General features: G+C 47.1%; 1 protein-coding gene across 1 annotated transcript in view; it reads left to right on the plus strand.

Moving 5' to 3' along the window:
- The window catches only part of SLC35F1 (solute carrier family 35 member F1), a 1,067,107-nt gene that overhangs the window by 860,727 nt on the left and 188,013 nt on the right, over window positions 1–18,367 (plus strand). The gene's annotated exons all lie outside the window — the stretch shown is intronic.

An 18,367-nucleotide genomic window follows, 5' to 3' on the forward strand; every position in this document is an offset into this window, starting at 1 on the left:
CAATTCTTAGAGGACAACAAAATCCTAGGGATGCGCCAATCCAGCTTCCGCCCAGGACATGGAACAGAATCTGCCCTTCTCAATCTTAAAAATCAGCTTGATGAGGTCAGGGATGAAGGAAACTGTGCCTCGCTCCTCCTCCTAGATTTGTCTGCAGCATTCGACCTGGTCAACCATCAAATCCTCTGCCAACACCTTAACACCCACACCAACCTCTTCCCACATGCTTCAGCCTGGATTGCAGCCTTCCTGGAAGTCAGAGTCATGAGAGTCTTCTCAGACATTGCCAATGCCTCACCCTTCTCCATCACCTGCGGTGTACCCAAGGGCCCTGCATCACCTCCACCCTTTACAATATCTTCACCAGTCCACTCTTTAACAACCTAGACTCCCTCGGCATGGCTTACACCAACTATGCCGATGACTCGCAAATCCTGATCCCACTCTCAGGCAATTACACAGATGACTCTACTACCCTCAACAACATCTACTCTACAATTCAGGCATGGATGGAAACTAATCACCTCTGCCTCAACAGCGACAGGACAGAAATCTTAATTGTCGGCACACCCAATGCCTGCAAGTCGCTTAACACTCAATGCACTTCCTTCCGGATTGACTAGTGTGTGATTCCGGTCTCAACTACAGTAAGGACACTAGGGGTCGACCTTGATGCCTCACTCACCTTGCCCAGACATGTTAGCGCCACCTCTGCAGCTTACGCCACTGAAGTCCTCAAAGCAGCCAAACCCTTTCTCACTAAACATAACTGTCTCACCATTGCCAAGATAGACTCTTGCAACGTCCTATTTACAGGCACCTCTGCTGGAAATATTCAAAAATTGCAAGTTATACAAAATAACGCCTTGAGAGCAGCGTTTAACATCCCGAAACGAGAACACATCTGCGAAGCCAGAACAGAAGCTCACTGGCTGCCATCCAGGAGCGGATCACTTTTAAAACACTTTCCATTGCCCATAAGTGCCTCTCCAACACAGCGCCCCCTCACCTTACACAAGGAATCACCAAACCCCACTCATCAAGGTACACCAGGACCCCATACACGGACAGACTTCTTGTGCCTAAAGTGAGGAGATGTAAAGCTGGAGGCTCCAGCCTCCCCTATCGCACTGCCAAACTCTGGAATGACCCCCCTCCCTGAGGGATGAGAAATCCTACTGGATCTTTTGTAAAGCCCTCAAAACTCAGCTCTTCTCCTAACCCGCCCACCCTTCCCATCACGTCAGCAATTTATCCACACTATACATCCTTACAGTATGTACAGTATGATCAATATGTTCAATAATGCTATCCCTCAATGTAACTGTAATATTACCTTTGCTCATTCTTGTCTGTGCTACAAATACTTTACTGTATGACTAAGTTTGCCTCCTTGACTTGTACCTGCAAAAGTGCCTCAATGCCTCCGGGTTGTATGTGCGCTTTACAAATGAAATAAATAAATAAATAAATGGAGGAGGCATTCAAGTTGTTATCACACCATCAAGAAGCATCAAACACAGAGTGGACACTCGAGAGGAGCAGGCGGATCTCACAACACTCCGCTGAGACTAAAGGAAATCTGCTGGGCCATAGTGTGATTCCTGCTGAGTCTCGTTGCTCCACACCCAAGGCTGTCCAATTGCTGGCCAGATATGTGGATGATGTGCGAAGCCTAACCATTTTGCGAACGTTTGCAGAGCACTATGGCTTGTCACATCCCATTGACCATCAAACCTGGCATGTCTCCCCTGCACAAGGGTGGAGCTGTCCCTGGAGACACCCGCTCCTGAAGTGCATGTACGAGAACAAAAAGGTAAACAGCACCAACCAGGTTGTACCTCAACAGTGCAGTCTGAACATATTCCTGTACTTCTAGACAAAGGGGCATTAGTCAACGTGATGCCCACCTATAAATTCATGAGCCTCATGACCTTATATGGCATGCACCAATATGTCCATTAAATATGTGGAGGAACTCATCCATTCCCCTTAGTCGTGGTATTCCACAACAGGGAATCACAAGACATAGACTGTACACCTTCCCCGATCTATGTAATGCTGGATGTGAAAGACACATTGCTGAGTTGCACCACAGAAGAGTAGCTGAGCGGCATTCTCTTTGCATTCTGCATGTACCAAGACACAGTCAAAGTCAAATGAGTTACAAGAGTACAGTGACCATTTGAAGGCAATGGCTGACTCAAGAGCCATGAAGTAAGACTTGAATTGACACAACAGTACAACCGGTGGCTTGGCAGCACAGAAGAATACCTTACCATTTGTGTAAAAAGGGGGAAGGGCAACTGTGCCAAGATGTCATTGAGAGGGTGACATGCCCCAAACCATAGATCTCCTCAATTGTCATTGCCCCCAAACCAAATCAGCCCTACGTGTTCCAAATCTTTGTGGACATGCGACTGCCTAACAGAGCCATCAAGGCACCCGCCCTGCAGACTAGCAGGACACCACATTCTTTTTTACCATCAACCACAATGCCGAACAGCCACTAGGTCCAGCTGTCTGAAGATACCAGACCGATCACAACATTCTTATTGGATCTAGGTCCCTTCAGGTACCAGCGTCTTAGCTTCAGCGTCTTGTCAGCGGCCAAAGTATTCCAAACCACAATCTGAGGTGTGCTGACATTATTTCCTGGTGTTTTGAACATGAGTGATGACATTCTCATAAATGCGGCCTCAGAAAAAGGAACAAGCTCTCAGCCCTCTTTCACTATCTTCCTGACAATGGCTTCACTTTGAGTAGACAAAAATGTATGTTCTTACAATGGCAAGTTGAGTCCTTTAACTATGCGTTCAAGGACACAGGCCTTTCTGCTGACCCAAAGGAAATCTCAGACATCAAGACAGCTTCTCCTCCAATGCCTCCCATCCGAGGTGAGAAGCAATCTCAGAATGGTGAACTTTGCAGATGATTTATGCAAGAGCTCATCATCCCTGTCACTGGACCTCTAAAGGCATCCACGAAAAAGAAAACTCATGGATGTGGGGCCCCTTGAAGCAGGAAGACTTTGACACACCAAAGCAGTACTTATCGACAATACCACAATGGAATCTGTTGACCCCTATAAGCCTTTAGAAATGCTAGTGGATACTAGTCTGGCTGGTCTAGGGTCTGTTAAGAAAGGAAGAAGGCAATGAATATGGCAAGGGAAATGTGCACGGAATCGCACAGTGAACAACTTTGAATCTAACAACGTGCATACAATACCCAAGTCTCGTGTATACTAAAACCCAGGAGTGCAAATAAAGTGAAACAATAATACCAATATATGAAAAGGGATGTGGGGTAAGCACTTAGAACCTCCTTATTACTGAAAGGAAAGTCGGCAAACTCCTTACCCACTATGCTATTACATACTGACAGCGCTAAGCCCCTGTAGAGGGCAAGCAAGGACAGGATCTGTGAGCTGACACTCTGGATGATACTGAATAAGGAACTTAGAAACAGTACTCACGAGGACCGGAAAGACCACTTGAATGTCAGTAAATTCACGAACCCAGTAGATCAAACAGGGACCCAGAAGGCTATAACAGCAATGGGTGGAGGATAACTAAATTCATAAGACCCAAGTCAAGGGGCAAGTAGGAATTGTGATTATAGAATAGTGAGGAAAACAAAAGGCATTCACACAGGGACTAGTTACAACAGCACCCCACACCTAATAATCAATGGGAAATAAATGCAGAAGTGCAATGGAAAACATGGAATGGATCCCAATAGAAAGTAAGGATCAGGAGCGGGGAAAATGATATCACAAAAGGAAACCTTTCCCACCCATCCAAGGAGAAAAGGCAGGAAGCTAAATCTAAAAAGGGAAAGAATAATGCATCAAGTTTTTCAATAGCAAAGGACTGCATCAAAGAAACAGAGAACACAGGCAAATTGGGCTGCATCAAAGGGTAAAGCACAGAGAAAGGCTGCCTGCAGACAGAGGAAGACAGAAAGGGAAATCCAGAAAGCAGAAATCAATTAAGCACATAAATCTGAAATCCAGGGCAGAGGAACAAGAAACAGGAACTAGGAACTAGGCACAAAAGCTAGGAACAAGGGACCAGTCACAACAGTAACACTGCAACAATGACCAGCGCTGGACTGAAGCAAACTGAGGCTTTTAAAGCTGCTTAACGAGCACACCCCTCAGGTGTGCCGCCTGCTGCACCTGCAGCCACAGGTGTTGCCTATCCTCCACCCAACCTTGTCCTGCAAGGGAGAAGGTGAAGCAGTGAGCCAGGCATTCTGGGAAGCATAGTCATTTGATTAAAGTAGCATGCTGGCTGCCAAAAACCTGGAATGGATCCGGAAGGGAAGTAACTTGGAAAATAAGGTTTTAGCGCTCCCAATTCATCACAACACTGTAGCATACGGTTCGGAGGAAATGTCCAGTAGGGAATAAACCCCAAAACATGCCCCCAAGTGCCGGGAACGGGAGCGAAGGGAGAGAGCCGTGAAAGGGTCTGTTTTTGCACAAGTAAACTAAGCAGGGCCTAATTGCCAATTGCATATGACAGCAGGTCAGCCACCCCCATTGAACAATGATACTCGCAGATCAACGGTGAAGCTTTGGCAGTACTGTGGGGATGTCATAATTTCCAACTCAATGTCTTCGGGCACCCCATAACTTTGATGCCTGATCACAAGCCCCCTTCTCCCGATCATGCGAAGATCTGCTCCAAGATTAGTGCAATGGCTTCCATAAGTTCAGGATTGTAGAGTCAAGCCACTCCAGTATGCACCAGTGTGGACAACCCTGTGTCCAACTTATGACTTCATCCACCATCCTCTGTGAATCAGGGTGTGGGCAAGGATGTGGTTGTGGATGAACAGGTTTACACGGTCATGCGAGTAGCTGTCCCACAGACAATATAATACTCTTCCAGTCAATTCTGGATGCCTCTGCATGTCACCAGGGGATTCAGACACTCATTGACAGTGTTAGGCGAGTGTTGTGAAAGAATTTCATGACTGTCCATTGACATCCACTATCAGAGACACAATTTCTACAGGACTTGTGGATGGTGCGATTAGAACTCTCTATATCAGAAGACGGTTTTCTTCTTGCAGGATTCTCGATTGATCGTTCCCTCAGAGCAGATTCCGCAGGTTCTCAGCCTTACTCACACAGGACACCAGTGAGCAAACAAGACAAAAGCTTGCCTTTGGGAAAAAATGTGGTGCCCAAACCTGGAGAAGGAGCTGGACTAGGTGTGCACCTGGTGTCAAACATCTGCCATGGCTCCACAGCCACTCCTAATTAAATTCCTAGTCTGGAGCCTGGCACCGTGGCAAGTCCGAGCATCAAATTCAGCATCATCCTGCAAAACACACATTTGATGGTCATCCTCGAGACACAGTGAGGTTAAGTTCCTTCCCTCGATGGTGGTGGCGTGTGTCATTCCAAACCTGGAAGGATTACTTGCCGAGCATGATAACCCCATTCCATTGGATCCGATGATGTTCCTGACATTCAAAGTAAGGGGATTTTTGTCATTACTGACTTTTTATGGGGTGACACACAAGTGATTGACTCCCTGCAGACAATGCAGACATTGAATATGTTTTTTCAAATAATGCATGAAAAAGGCAACCCTCTAGAAAAGGCACTCATGTCTTTCCTCATGGCCTTCAGGATCACTCCCCATTCTTCAACCCAAATGTCACCTACTGAAGTATTTCTCAATTATCAAAACGTTGACTCCATCATTCAAGAGCATACATCAAGGCCAGTACCATTTGTGAACACCGAACAAGTTGGCCGGCGATAGAGAAAATCCAACGAGACGTTTGCAAGACAGAACTTTAGAGGTGGGGTGACAAAGTGCTTATCCGCAACAGACACCCTGACCACAAACCGAGCCGCCATTTGAAACTATACCATGGCCAGTCGCTGCCATGAAAGACTCCATGGTTACTGCAACTCAAGGAAACAGCGGGGTAAGGTGCAAGAAAAGTTAGTTTTGCAAGCTAAGAATTGATCCCCAAGACGATAATGCTGAGCTAACAGACCCACGACGCGACGACCCCAGTATCAACTATCAGCTGCAGGTTGAAGAACAAGACGGTGACTCAACAGCAGTAGCAGAGAAACTACCTGAACCTCAGGCCGAAAGGGAAACCCTCATATCCATACCTCTAGCCTATGCTGCAAGGCGATATGCAGGTCGAGCAAATCGATTACCCCCTTTTGAAACTGCCAGAGTACTCGATGTTTGACTAAAATGTCATTGTTGGTGAAATTCCTTTTCATGGGTGAAGAGCATACCTGCCTACATTTGCTAAATAAAAACCTGGGAGATGTCATCAGAAACCCTAGCCGCTTTTCCCTGAGACTCCGCCCAGCCATGCCGCCCACATTTAAAAAAGAATTAACATCAAATGACGCCAAACTTAGCAAGATTGACGCTCATCTGCCCATACCAGGATGTGATTGGCTACTATCGGTCTGTTTGTAGCTAATCACACTGAGGTGTGGGCAGAGTTACTGGAAGGGCTGGAAATCCCAAAGACTCCACGCTCTTCCCCGATGACCCTGAGAAGAGCGTAAAAAACCTGCAGTCTCCGGGTTTTAGGCAGGTATGAGTGAAAGAGGGATGTTATGACACGAGGCATCTGTGTGGCTTAACATTGTGCTTCAGGGTCCAAGAACATCAGATTCAGAGGCTAAAATAACAGATCTGCCGCCACTGGGCATTTTATTTATTTATTGCATATTTATAAGGTGCCTATACACAAGTGTTTCCAGATTCCACAAAACAAATAAAAAGTGGGGGGGGAGACAAGGAGAGAAAAAACACAAATGGTCCTGCTAGGCCTTGTGACATTAGATTCGTGCAACTGCAACATCAAGAAGTGCAGGGTGAGGGAGTGGGGGGGGTGGGAGGGCATGGGGAAGGAGGGCCCAGGGTTAGGCAAGTGCTAACGGGAGACCAGGAGGGCATTAGCCAGAAGGGAATGGGGATCACCGTCAAGTGCGGGGAAGGCGATAGGACTCGTGAGGGGTGCCAACCCTGCAGGCTAGTCAGGGGGGGGGCAGAAAGGTGATGCTAGTAGGGTGGGTGCTGAGGTAGACTAGACGAGGGGGGCCTAATGCCCTGTAAGATTCATAAGAGACCAGGCCACCAGTCACAGCAGGCAGACGGGGGCATTAGGCTGGGAGGGCGGGCAGAAAGAAGTGGAGAACAGCAGGGTCTTGAGCAACTTCTGGAACTTAAGGAGATCCAGCTCAAGTCAGAAAGAGGAAGGGAGGCCATTCCTGCCGAAGATAGAGATCTAGCCCCCACTCTCTGCTTGCAGAAACGTTTGATCATCTAGCTCCAACTCTCTGCAGATCCAAGAGCTCCAGCCATGCGCTATTTAGGGAGAGAAAATTGGATCCAGCTGGATCCCAGGCCTCAAAAAGCCTTGTGGGTGATGCATAGGGTCTTGAACTTTATCCTTGCAGCCACCGGGACCTAGTGGAGATATTTTAGGGCTGGAGAGATGCAGCCCCTGTGCTTGAGGCCAAGGATAGGTCTCACAGTCGTATTCTGGATTAGTTGGAGGGGGTGAAGAAAGGAAAGAGGAAGATTGAGGAAGAGGCTGTTGCAGTAGTCCAGCCTAGAGAGGACCAGAGCTCTGGAGACATTGAGCTTCTGGGGCAAGGTGAGGAAAGGGAGAATTCCTCTGAGGAGGTGAAGCTGAAAGTTGGCCTTCTTGGCAAGGTCCGCTATGTGAGGGGAAAAGGAGAGAGAGGAGTCGATGATGGCACCAAGGTTTTTTTCCTCACAAGAAGGATAGGGGAGGGGACCTAAGGAGGGCAGCCAGAGCGTGGGAGGGGAATAGGGAGCAGGCGTCACAATGAAAAGGATCTCGGCAGTAGTCCAGCAGCTCCAAGTGGTTATTCTAATGTGCGCGCTCACAGCCTGCCACAGTGCCGAAGCCTGACCGACCTTTCTGGGGCCTCTGGTCCCCCTTAACAGTGTGGTTTCCTGTGAATGGGCAGAACGCATAACAGATTGGAGCTCATATTCGAATCTCCATGTAATTCGGGGCCGGTGGACCTCTGCATTTACACTTTTGTGTAAACGGCTCCTCGCCAATCAAATGTTCCTCATTTGTATGGTGGAATACAACAGGGCAGGATAAAAAAAGTGGTGTCCATGCTCGTTCGGCACCCTTTTGCACTCTGCTGTGCAAATTGCGTAAATGCCGCCTGCCATCGACGCATGGCAAGCAGTGTTTAACTTGGATTCTTATAGAGACTGCCTGCTAACGGACTCCATAGGAATCCACAGCATTTGCACTCGGATTAAAATGCATGATGGTGCAAATGCTGCAGTATTTGTGTGGTGGCGAGGAAGGGAACGTCTGAAATTTAAGTTACATTCCATCCCTCCTCTCCACCATACAAATACATGAAAATGATCTGTGACGTGAATGAATGGTATAAAAGTGTTACGCAAGGCCTTTACGCCATCCATTTACGTTTCAGCTGCTCCAAAATGAACCCCATAGGGTGTCGCTCATTTACAAGTGAACAGGCAAACACGAGTTTTCAATAAAAGCAAACACCGTGGTAACCACTGCCCTGCTTGTGTGACCCTGGAGTGTTCTCCAGACAGCTTTCTCCACCCAGGGGTCATAGATCCGTTGCAGTCCTCCAGATTTCTCGACAGACATCGATAATGTGCAGGAGAATAAAACTGGATAGTATGACGTCAGAAAATAAAATCAACAGCCAAAGTAATAGAAGAGAGAGGCGACGGATGAAAGTGTGATGCAGGGCGACCCTTTAGACCCCGGTAGTGGCACTCTCAGTCTAACTTTATTTATTTATTTATTTATTGTGCATTTGTAAGGCACTTATACAACAAGTAAATTGTGTTTCAAAGCACCCACAGGGCAGCAGGGAGGGAACATGGCAGTAAAAGTAGATCTAACACTGTAAGATAGAAGCAGACCTACTAGGCCTTGTGAGCATTCAAAATGTGCAAGTGCAGAGAGAGAGAGAGAGAGAGAGAGAGAGAGAGGGGTGGGAGATTAGGGGGTAAGTGCTAGGTGTATCAAGTGGGAAGTGCTAGGGAGTGAGCAGCTGTAAGTGCCTAAGTGCAAACCTGTGGTGGCACAGGCCAGTGGGTGCCAAGGCAAAGTGCTGGGAGGGGCAGAGGCTTTAGACGATTGGGTGTAGGAGGCCAGGACCCAGGAGGACACATAAAGGCCCTGGTCACCAATCTCATCAGCTGTAAGATTTATAAGAGGAGGGAGGATGGGAAGGAGGCGGTGAAAAGGAAAGTTTTGAGGAGCTTCTGTAACTTGAGGTGATCCGGCTCAAGATTAAGAGGAGGGGGAGGCTGTTCCATAGGAGGGAGCCTGCTGAGGAAAGAGATCGGCCACCAGCTCGCTGTTTAGCGAAGCTTTTAACACACAGAGAGTTGGTGCCGGAGAAACGTAAAGATCTGGGGGGAGAGTATTTAGTGAGAGCAAGTTGCAGATAGCGTGGTCCCTGGCCCCAGACAGCCTTGTGGATGACGCAGAGGGATTTAAATTTGATCCTTGCAGCAACCAGGAGCAAGTGGAGAGTTTTTAGCACTGAAGATATGCAGTCCCTGGTCTTGAGGCCAAGAATAAGTCTTGCAGCCCTATTCTGGATTAGCCTGATGGGTTGTGGAGAGGAGGTGGGTAGATTAAGGAAAAGGATGTTGCAGTATCCTAGCCTAGAGAGATCCAGAGCTCCTGGGGAAAGTGAGAAAAGGAAGAATTCCTTTGAGGAGGTGGAGTTGAAAGTGGGACTTCTTGGCAAGGTCCTGAATGTGAGGGATGAAGGAGAGAGAGGAGTCGAAGATGACTCAAAGGTTTCTGGCTTCAGATGAAGCAGAAGGCGGAGAGCCCATACAAGATGGCCAGCGAGAGGGAGAGAAAGAGGGAGCAGGAGCCCCGATGGGAAGAATCTCAATCTTGCTGGCTTTGAGGCAGAGATCATTGGCAGTGCACCAGGACTGGATGGCAGATAGACAGTCAGGAATGGTAGATGAAGTGAGAAGAGGATCAGATGGAAGTTTGAAGAAGAGTTGTGTCATCTGCATAACACTGCAAGTTTGGGGAGAAGGTGGAAAGGAGGTTTTCAAGCGGGGAAAGATACTTGTTAAAAAGCCATGGAGTAAGGTTGGAGCCCTCGTGGACGCCACAGGTGCAGATAGAGGTGGAGAGGAGAAAGAGCCCAGAATGACCTGGGATAGATGGCCATTGAGGAAGGAGGTCAGCCAGTCCAGTGCCTGCTCCAAGATACCTAAGGTAGATGGGATTCAAAAGCAGTGACTGAGCTGACATCGAACCACGTTTCAGTAAAAGCAAGGCTATCGAGGTCAATGTCTTCGAGAAGGAGGCAGATGTTGGCAGAGTGTTTGATGGCAGAACGAGCATTGAGTGTGGCAAGATGCAAGAGGTCTCCACCTTTGAAGGTTTTCCGAGCTAGGGTATAGGGGCTTGGTACACCAGTTGGAGGAGGGGGGACAGAGAGAGTGGAGGATGTAGTAGTAGGTGTGGAAGTTGATGAGGGATGGCAGCTGCCGGTCAAAGAAAAGAAAAGGAGGCTGGGTTGAGGACCCTGAACCAAGATAGTGCAGTGTGATAGACATTAATGATAAACCTGGATGATGTGAAGCCTGCCAAGAGGACATCCCATTGGGTACCACCATTAATGGAAGAGGATATGTAAGGCGAGAGTGTAGAGATGAGATGAGGAGTCAATAGATCTGGGGAGGGGACAGAGAAGAGAAGAGGATATCAGTGAAGACCTGTCTGGAAGTTGCGCTGACATAGGTGTCTGCTATGGGTAGGCCAGGGTTTATGGTCAGGATGTCTTTTCTATGCTTTTCTCTTCCAGACTTGGTGAGAGAGGGAGGATAGGTGATAGTGTAACAGTTAGATAAGATAGGGGAGATGGTGTGTGCCATAGGAGCGGCAGAGGATAGTTGACGGAAAGAGGAGTGGCTGCAAAGCACAGTTCTAGCACAAACTCAGCAGGTGGCCTAGTATTTGCAGACAGAACACAACATGCAATGCAAAATGGGGTGCAAAGATGATAAGAACACACACTTAGATTGGAATGTCCAAAAGGGACACAAAATGAAATGCAGAATCGGGTGAAAAATGTTAAGAGCACACACCTAAATTCAAATTTAAAAAATGGACACAAAAATGCAATGCAAAATGGGGGGCATGATGTTAAGAAAACACACCTGCATTTGAAATTCAAAAAGGGACACAAAATGCAATGCAAACTGGGTTGCAAGATGTTAAGAACACACACCTACATTTGAATTTCAAAGAGGGACACAAAATGCAATGCAAAATGTGGTGCAAGATGTTAAGAACACAAATCCTCATTTCGAATTTCAAAAAGGGACACAAAATGCAATGCAAAATGGGGTGCAAGATGTTAAGAACGCACACCTAAATTCGACTTTCGAATGGGGGCACACAAATGTAATGAAAGAAGAGGTAGATTAGGTGAGGAAAGGCAAAGTGAGATAAGCACAGTTTTGGTTCAGAAGTTGCTAGCGGAGGAGTCAATTAAAAAGTTCAGCCAACACTCACCGGTAGATCTGCAGCGAGCGTAGAGGTGCTTTGTGAGGGAAGCAGATGAAATGTGTCCAGAATGGCCTCACATATTACTCTGAGGTTGGTCTCCCATCATTCATTTTCATTTATCAAAAAATCAAAAAGCCCAGGCGAGCGCACTCTCCCCGTGCGGATGGTCGAATTCCTCACAGTGGGCTGGCCCACCCATGCTGGAAACTGAACCCTTTATTCCATTTCCATCGCAAGTGGGCCTATGTGCTCAAGTTATAGAAAAAGCACACTTTCAATTTCTAGCAAGTGCGGGCCTGCCCATCCTGGAAATGGAAAAAAATATGTTTCTGAAGCATAGTTGCCAACATGGCCCATTCCATTCTGTAGGTGCTTATCCAGTCCTGTTTTTTTCTTTGCATTCTGGGACATGTAGTCCGAGGTTTATAATGTGAAAAGCGTAGCTACCAAGTCCCAGAATGCAAAGAAAAAAAACAGGACTGGATAAGTGCCTACAGAATGGAATGTATCATATTAGCAACTATGCTGCAGCTGGGTCCACTAGTGCCAGACAGCGAATAATACTAATACTTTTTTTTTGTATTTTTGTATTAGTTTATTATTTGTATCGCACGCCTAACCCTGAGGTAACTGGGTGCTTGAAAACTTGAGGTTACAGACATGGATGGGCTACTGCTTTCTAGCATGAGTGGGCCTACTAGTGCTAGGCATAGACATTTTCTTCGAGGCCTAGCGCCAGTAGTCCCCTACATGGTGGAAATGCAAAAAGTGTTTCCATTTCCAAGGGCGTCACCAGAATGTGGAGCAGAAAATGTGCCTCACCACCCTCCAGGATCCTCCTGGCATTGGTAGGGCATTGGGACATTCTTTCTGTAAAGGTCTTGCGGGAGATCGCATTCTGCCCTTGTCTGCTTAAACCTACAACTTTTTCAGCCTAACTTCTTGTAAGGCAATAGACCAGGCAAAACCAATTGGTTAAACACTTTATTGCTTGTAAGGGTAAACTGGGTAGTAGAGACCCCCAACCATCTACACAAGTAGCACTAACTGAGCATCTCAAAGAATAACATTCCACCACAATGCTCAAGATTGCTCTGATGTCATCACTGACTAAGATTCCATCCGTAGAACAAAAGATAGGAATCAGATAACACATTAACATGAATTGGAAAATACATTAACATAACACACCCCCCTCCCTTATCTGAACACAGAATTTCTATTTACACAAAACAAAATATGTTACATATGATTAAAGTGGTGAACACTCCACAAATCACATTGGAAAAAAAAATATCTGTTTCCTCAGCAATTTTACCTCTTCACTCTCGCAACTCTTGACAGGCTCCACACCTGCCCACTCTCCAATTTCACGGCACGATCAAAGACTTGTGCAACCTTAACCGGATCCGAATACAATGGATCACCCTTTTTCTTTATAACAGCTTTCCTTATTCTAACTAGATCAGCCACTTCAACTATAGTTTTTTTTCTTGGAAATTTCTCATTAACTTTCTTGGCACACTTCCTCTTTCATTCATCCATACTCCTTTTCAATTCAGGTAATGTTTCAAAAATCCGCTGCCCTTCATACCCAAGAAGATGCATAAGCATAGACACCTTTCTTTCTACTGACATGCCATTTCCACATGTGGCTTTCACATAATGTAGAAAACCTTTTTTCCAGGGCCCCCATTTAATTCTCAGGGGCCCCGGGGTCGGTAGAAACATCTGCGGACCTGGGATTCCAGATAAAGCCATGCCGCCAATCCATGTCTGTAGTGCTCTCCAAATCAGGCACCAATCCACCGAACACGAAAAACCGAATGTCACTCACTTGCTACCTGAGCAGTCAATGTTTCAAAAATCAATGCTCACCTCCTGTATAGGCACTGCTCACCTCCAAATAGTCTCGCCATATAATATCCAAATCCAACATGCGCAATTGTGCTCGCAGGTCTGCAACAGCAGCGTCAGAAATAAACTTCCCGATCGAGTTACAGCTCGCGTCTGCTCACGTGATGTGGAATTAAGTCCTCCCCACGCACGTGACGCTTACACGGTGCGCAGAGAACTCCTGAAGCAGCCGAGCTGTCTCACGCGCATGTGACCGCTCACGTGATGCAGCGCGTACCAAACAACGCGCAGACAGGCTCGCTCTGTAGTCCACGAGCTCTTCGCGCATGCAGGCAGCGCGCGCGCGCGTCATCCACCCTCAAAATGCACGCGCGTGCACAGATGCCGAAAACAATTTGGGGTGCCCCAAGACACTCACCCCGCTCACAGGCATCGTGCGTGCGACGTCACCACATACGAGGGACTTCTCTGCGATCCGGCGGTCGTTTGGGCCGCCGCCAGATGGGGTGGAGTCAGCGGCCAGCTGGGGCTTCAGAAGGTAAGCTCGAAAAAGGTTTGGCGCACTTTCCTTACGATCCAACGACGCAGGCCAGGTGGGGGGGGCAGCTCCTCTCCTGTAGGCCTGGCGGTTGGGGGTCTCGGTCCGGCTTCGGACAACTACTCCTGTTCCAGTTGCTGCTCTCCTACTACAGCGTATCCCATCCTCGTCACCAATGTAAGGCAATAAACCAATTGGTTAAACAGTTTATTGCTTGTAAGGGTAAGCTGGGTAGTAGAGACCCCCAACCATCTACACAAGTAGCACTAACTGAGCAACTCAAAGAATAACATTCCAACACAATGCTCAAGATTGCTCTGATGTCATCACTGACTAAGATTCCATCCGTAGAACAAAAGATAGGAATCAGATAACACAGTAACATGAACAGGAAAATACGTTAACATAACACTTCTGAAAAAGTTAAAAAGCTTGAGGTACACTGAACCACCTAACCTCAGGGCTTTAAGTGGGCTGGGGCCTGCCAGGGCTGGGTCCCGACAGTCTCCAGAAACGGCTCCCGAGCCGGGGCCCACCCTCGACTAGCCCCAGCCAGCCGACACCTCAGGCAGCCCGTGAAAGGCTGCACGGTTACACGAGCTGCCTGCCGGTGTCAGCACTTTGGTTTAGAAAACAGAAAAGGCGTTGCCTTTTCTTTCTTCTAAACCGAAGTGCTGACAGATGCAAGCAGCAGGTGTAATCGTGCAGTGCGGGATGCCGGATGTCTATGTACTCGAAACAGGAGGAGGGCTGGACTGCCAAGCCCTCCTTTTGTTTCGAGTAACTAACTAGTCATCACCCAGCACCATGCTGGGTGATGACTAGTTACTCGAAAACAAAAGGAGAGACTGGGCCCTCCAGCCCTCCTCCTGTTTGAAGTGCAGACCTTTCATTCAAGGAGGAGCCCGTGGTTAAAGCGGCTCCTTGAATGAAAGGACTACCTGCTGCTTGCGAGCTGGGGCACACGGGTGTCACGCCTTTGGTGCGCCCAGCCCCTTCTTTTGTTTAAAAGGAGGGGCTGGGCGCATCAAAGGTAATAATGCGAGTGTGCCTCAGCTCCAACATTTACCAGAAAATCGAAAGGGGGGGTGTTTGTTAGAGTGCGTGTCCTTAGGCCACACCCCCTAAGGAGGGCCCCCCTCAATTTCCAATGCCACTTAAAGCACTGCCTAACCTTGATGTTTTGGGATACAACTCCCATGATCCATCACCATTGGCTATGCTGGTTAGGGCTGGTGAATGTTGCATCTCTAGAGCCAAATGCCCAGTAGCCTGCTTTTATAACCACTGAAATGGCTTTGTTGACACTACAAGATGCAACTGAGCGGCTGCGGCCTGCCTCCCCTAAAACGTTGTCTTTCTCATCTTCCTAATGCTAATATCTTTGCTCGTAATTAGGCATAATTCCATTTTATTAACGACAAGCGAACGCATATGTAAATGTGTGTTTTATTTAAATAGTTCTCTCGTTGGCACCTTAGTATGCATTAAGATTGGAAATGCGTAGTTAACCAGCACAGCAGGGACTACAGTAGCTGTAATGGCTGCGGGCTCAGCAATAGATTTTGAATGATGGTAAAGTGCCCACTCAGCTGCCAGAGGCGGCAGGGGACCAGCTTTTGAGGAAAACATTTAAAGTATCGCTCTCTTCCAGTTCCAAAATATAAGCACAGTCGTTGGCAAATGTTCGCTGTCCAAGAAATAGTTGGTGCTGGGAACTGGCTTCTGAATTTAGCTCAGGGTAAATCCTACATGCCAATGCAAAAAAAATATTTGTGAGGCACCGCTTAATGAGGTCAATTAAAAAGAAACACAGAGAGGGGAAACTGGAGCAATATTACAGGCACGCTTTTGTTGTCCTTTTGAAAATAATATTGATACGCATAAGGCAATAAAATTGAAGCCCCAAGTTGTCATCAAGTCTTTTGAACAGAATGTAAACATTGAGCCATGGCAACAAGTCAGAGTAGAAGCAATGTCGGTAGGAAGGCTCCGTGGGTTAATGTGCCTGCTGCAGAAATCTGTGTGAAACCTGCAGGTTCCATATTTCAATCCAAGCATAAGGGCATTTTCCACTTACAGCGCTTTGACACAGGTTAACGCATTGTAGGCTGTGCTATTAAAAGCAAGCATTGTCAAAACCAAGCGTTTGGCTTTGCTAAAAGTATGTGTTCGCCTATGCAGCCCTCCTTCAAGGAGCCAGGCAGAAATATTCTGAAGGCGAGTGGCATGGATGAAGGGGCACCACCATGGGAAAGCAGTGCAGCATTCCTGAAATCTGCAACCCCCCCCCCACTCTATCCAGCTCATGTCCCCCACATCACCAGTCTATTAGTTTCACTGTGCACTTCCTGTTCCCTGCCACATCCTGTGAGAAATTGTTATCTGTGAAGAGTGCAGAATGCCTGGCTTGTTGATTTGTATTGAATAATAAAATGATGCAGGCAATCCCATCTGAGAAACAGGGCTCTGATAAGCAGCCCCCCCTTTCAGAAACCCACATGCCAAAAATATAGCGTACACCTGTGCCCTGCTGCACCAGTCTCCTTGGTCTGAAGCTTCTGTGCTCCAGGGGCACAGATCAAGTTCTGAGGTCACAGGAGCCCTTTTCTACAGCTGATCCAACAGCAAATTCATTGCAGACAGAGGTTGTATTGGAATCTGCATCTCTGCCCCAAAACCATAACAGTGATAAGCTATTGGCCGGGGGCAGGTCATCTTGAAATATAAGCCATACATAGGTTCTGCTATGGTGGCTGATAGTTCACATAATTATTGAAGCCACTTCTGATTTGTAGCTCACACATGTCAACACTAGGAGCCCAGGCCTAACAGGCAAGGGCTGTTTAAATTCTTGCCAGGCTGCCTGACCCAGCTAAACTTGCAAAATAATGGGCAAGGAGCCTGTTCCTTTCTCTAATCTTTTAACACCCTTCTCTAGCAGGGCAGCTCCCAAGAAGAGCCTCCCTGCAGTGCAAGCTTCAATGGGGAACACCCTAAACAAAAGGGCCAGCCTCACATCAGGGTGTTGCATAACAATGCGTATTTGAAGTGCAGGCTTAGGGAAGGAGGTGGATTACACAGTGAGACACAGCAGAACAAAAGGAGGGACTCCATATTGGTTTCTGTGTGCTTCTTTTTCTATCCTGTCTTCTATGCTTCCTGCACAGCAAAGCACTTTGGGTATGTTGCCAGAGGCAAAAGTCACTTGTTACCTTAAAAAGGTTTTGACCTTTTAAAGCAGGCTTTCTTTTGTCCAATATTGGGTGTCCTTTTGCCTTTCTAAGGAAGGCCCCCCCATCTACTTATGTGGTTCATTATGGACCTTCAAGATGAATTGTAGAAGAGCAGTCCTACCCAGTGTCCTCAAATTGTGAGGTGAAGGCAGGTGTTCCAAGGAAGAGGCCCAGGGCATATTGGGGGGTGACCTGATACTGGGACAAGACCTGCCTCTCTCTGTCAACTGCACTGGTTTCCAGGCCCCTCGCTGGAGGCGAAGGACTGCTGTAGGTTCAAGCTAGCTTCCCGCTGTTTCAGAGGGAAGAGAGCAAGGCCCAATCTTTTTTGTGAACCCCCTGATTGACAGCACAAGAAAAAGCAAAGCAGCTGGTCTCCAGCATTCGACAGGTTCGAACTGCATCAAGCAATTGTCAACCGTGCTCAAACACCATCAAACCACCAGGATCCACAGTGCTTCCTTTGGCACTTTTCCAAACCTCTTCAAACCTGTAACGGTTTATTCAAAAGCCACCCTCAACGCAGGGAGTTCCGTCCCTTCCCACTCAAGTGGTGACACAACAAACTGTTTAACAGATTCTTTTCTTCAGCCCTACCTCAGAAACATATCATGCCCCTTGGATCCCTCTCCCCTGAGCCATCAATGAGCCAAGAACCAGGCCCATTGTATCATGGTATTTATTTAAATTAAGAGTATTAGAAATGAGCACGAAAATATCAAAAACCACTTTGTCCGTCGCATAACACAATCAACTTCTCTCAGCATAAATAAATCACAAAAGTGAATTAAACAGAACACAATCACAATTCTTAACATTCTGCAAATGTCACTTCATGAAATAATTACACTGATCAATAACAAAGCCTCTTATGCAATGTTGTGCAATTTTGATTTTCCTGCAGGCTTAAAAGGGTAGCAGTAGGATTTCAAGATTGGTAAAAATACATATTGCAATTATAATTTCGCCCAAACTTTTGGTTTAAATTAAACACAAAGTAATTTATCGCTTTGTTTTTCAGAACCACCCTCCCCCCCTTGCTTTGGTCTATGTTGGGAAGTCAGGCAGAAAAATCGGAATGCTTTGTGGAATTCTGGGTTTCAGACCCCCCCCTTACTGAAAGGCCTGTGTTGGGGAAGCTGGATAA

This window comes from Ambystoma mexicanum, chromosome 4p, assembly GCF_040938575.1.
Source record: "Ambystoma mexicanum isolate Mex_15411 chromosome 4p, UKY_AmexF1_1, whole genome shotgun sequence".
In the NCBI taxonomy this organism is placed as follows: Eukaryota; Metazoa; Chordata; class Amphibia; order Caudata; family Ambystomatidae; genus Ambystoma; species Ambystoma mexicanum.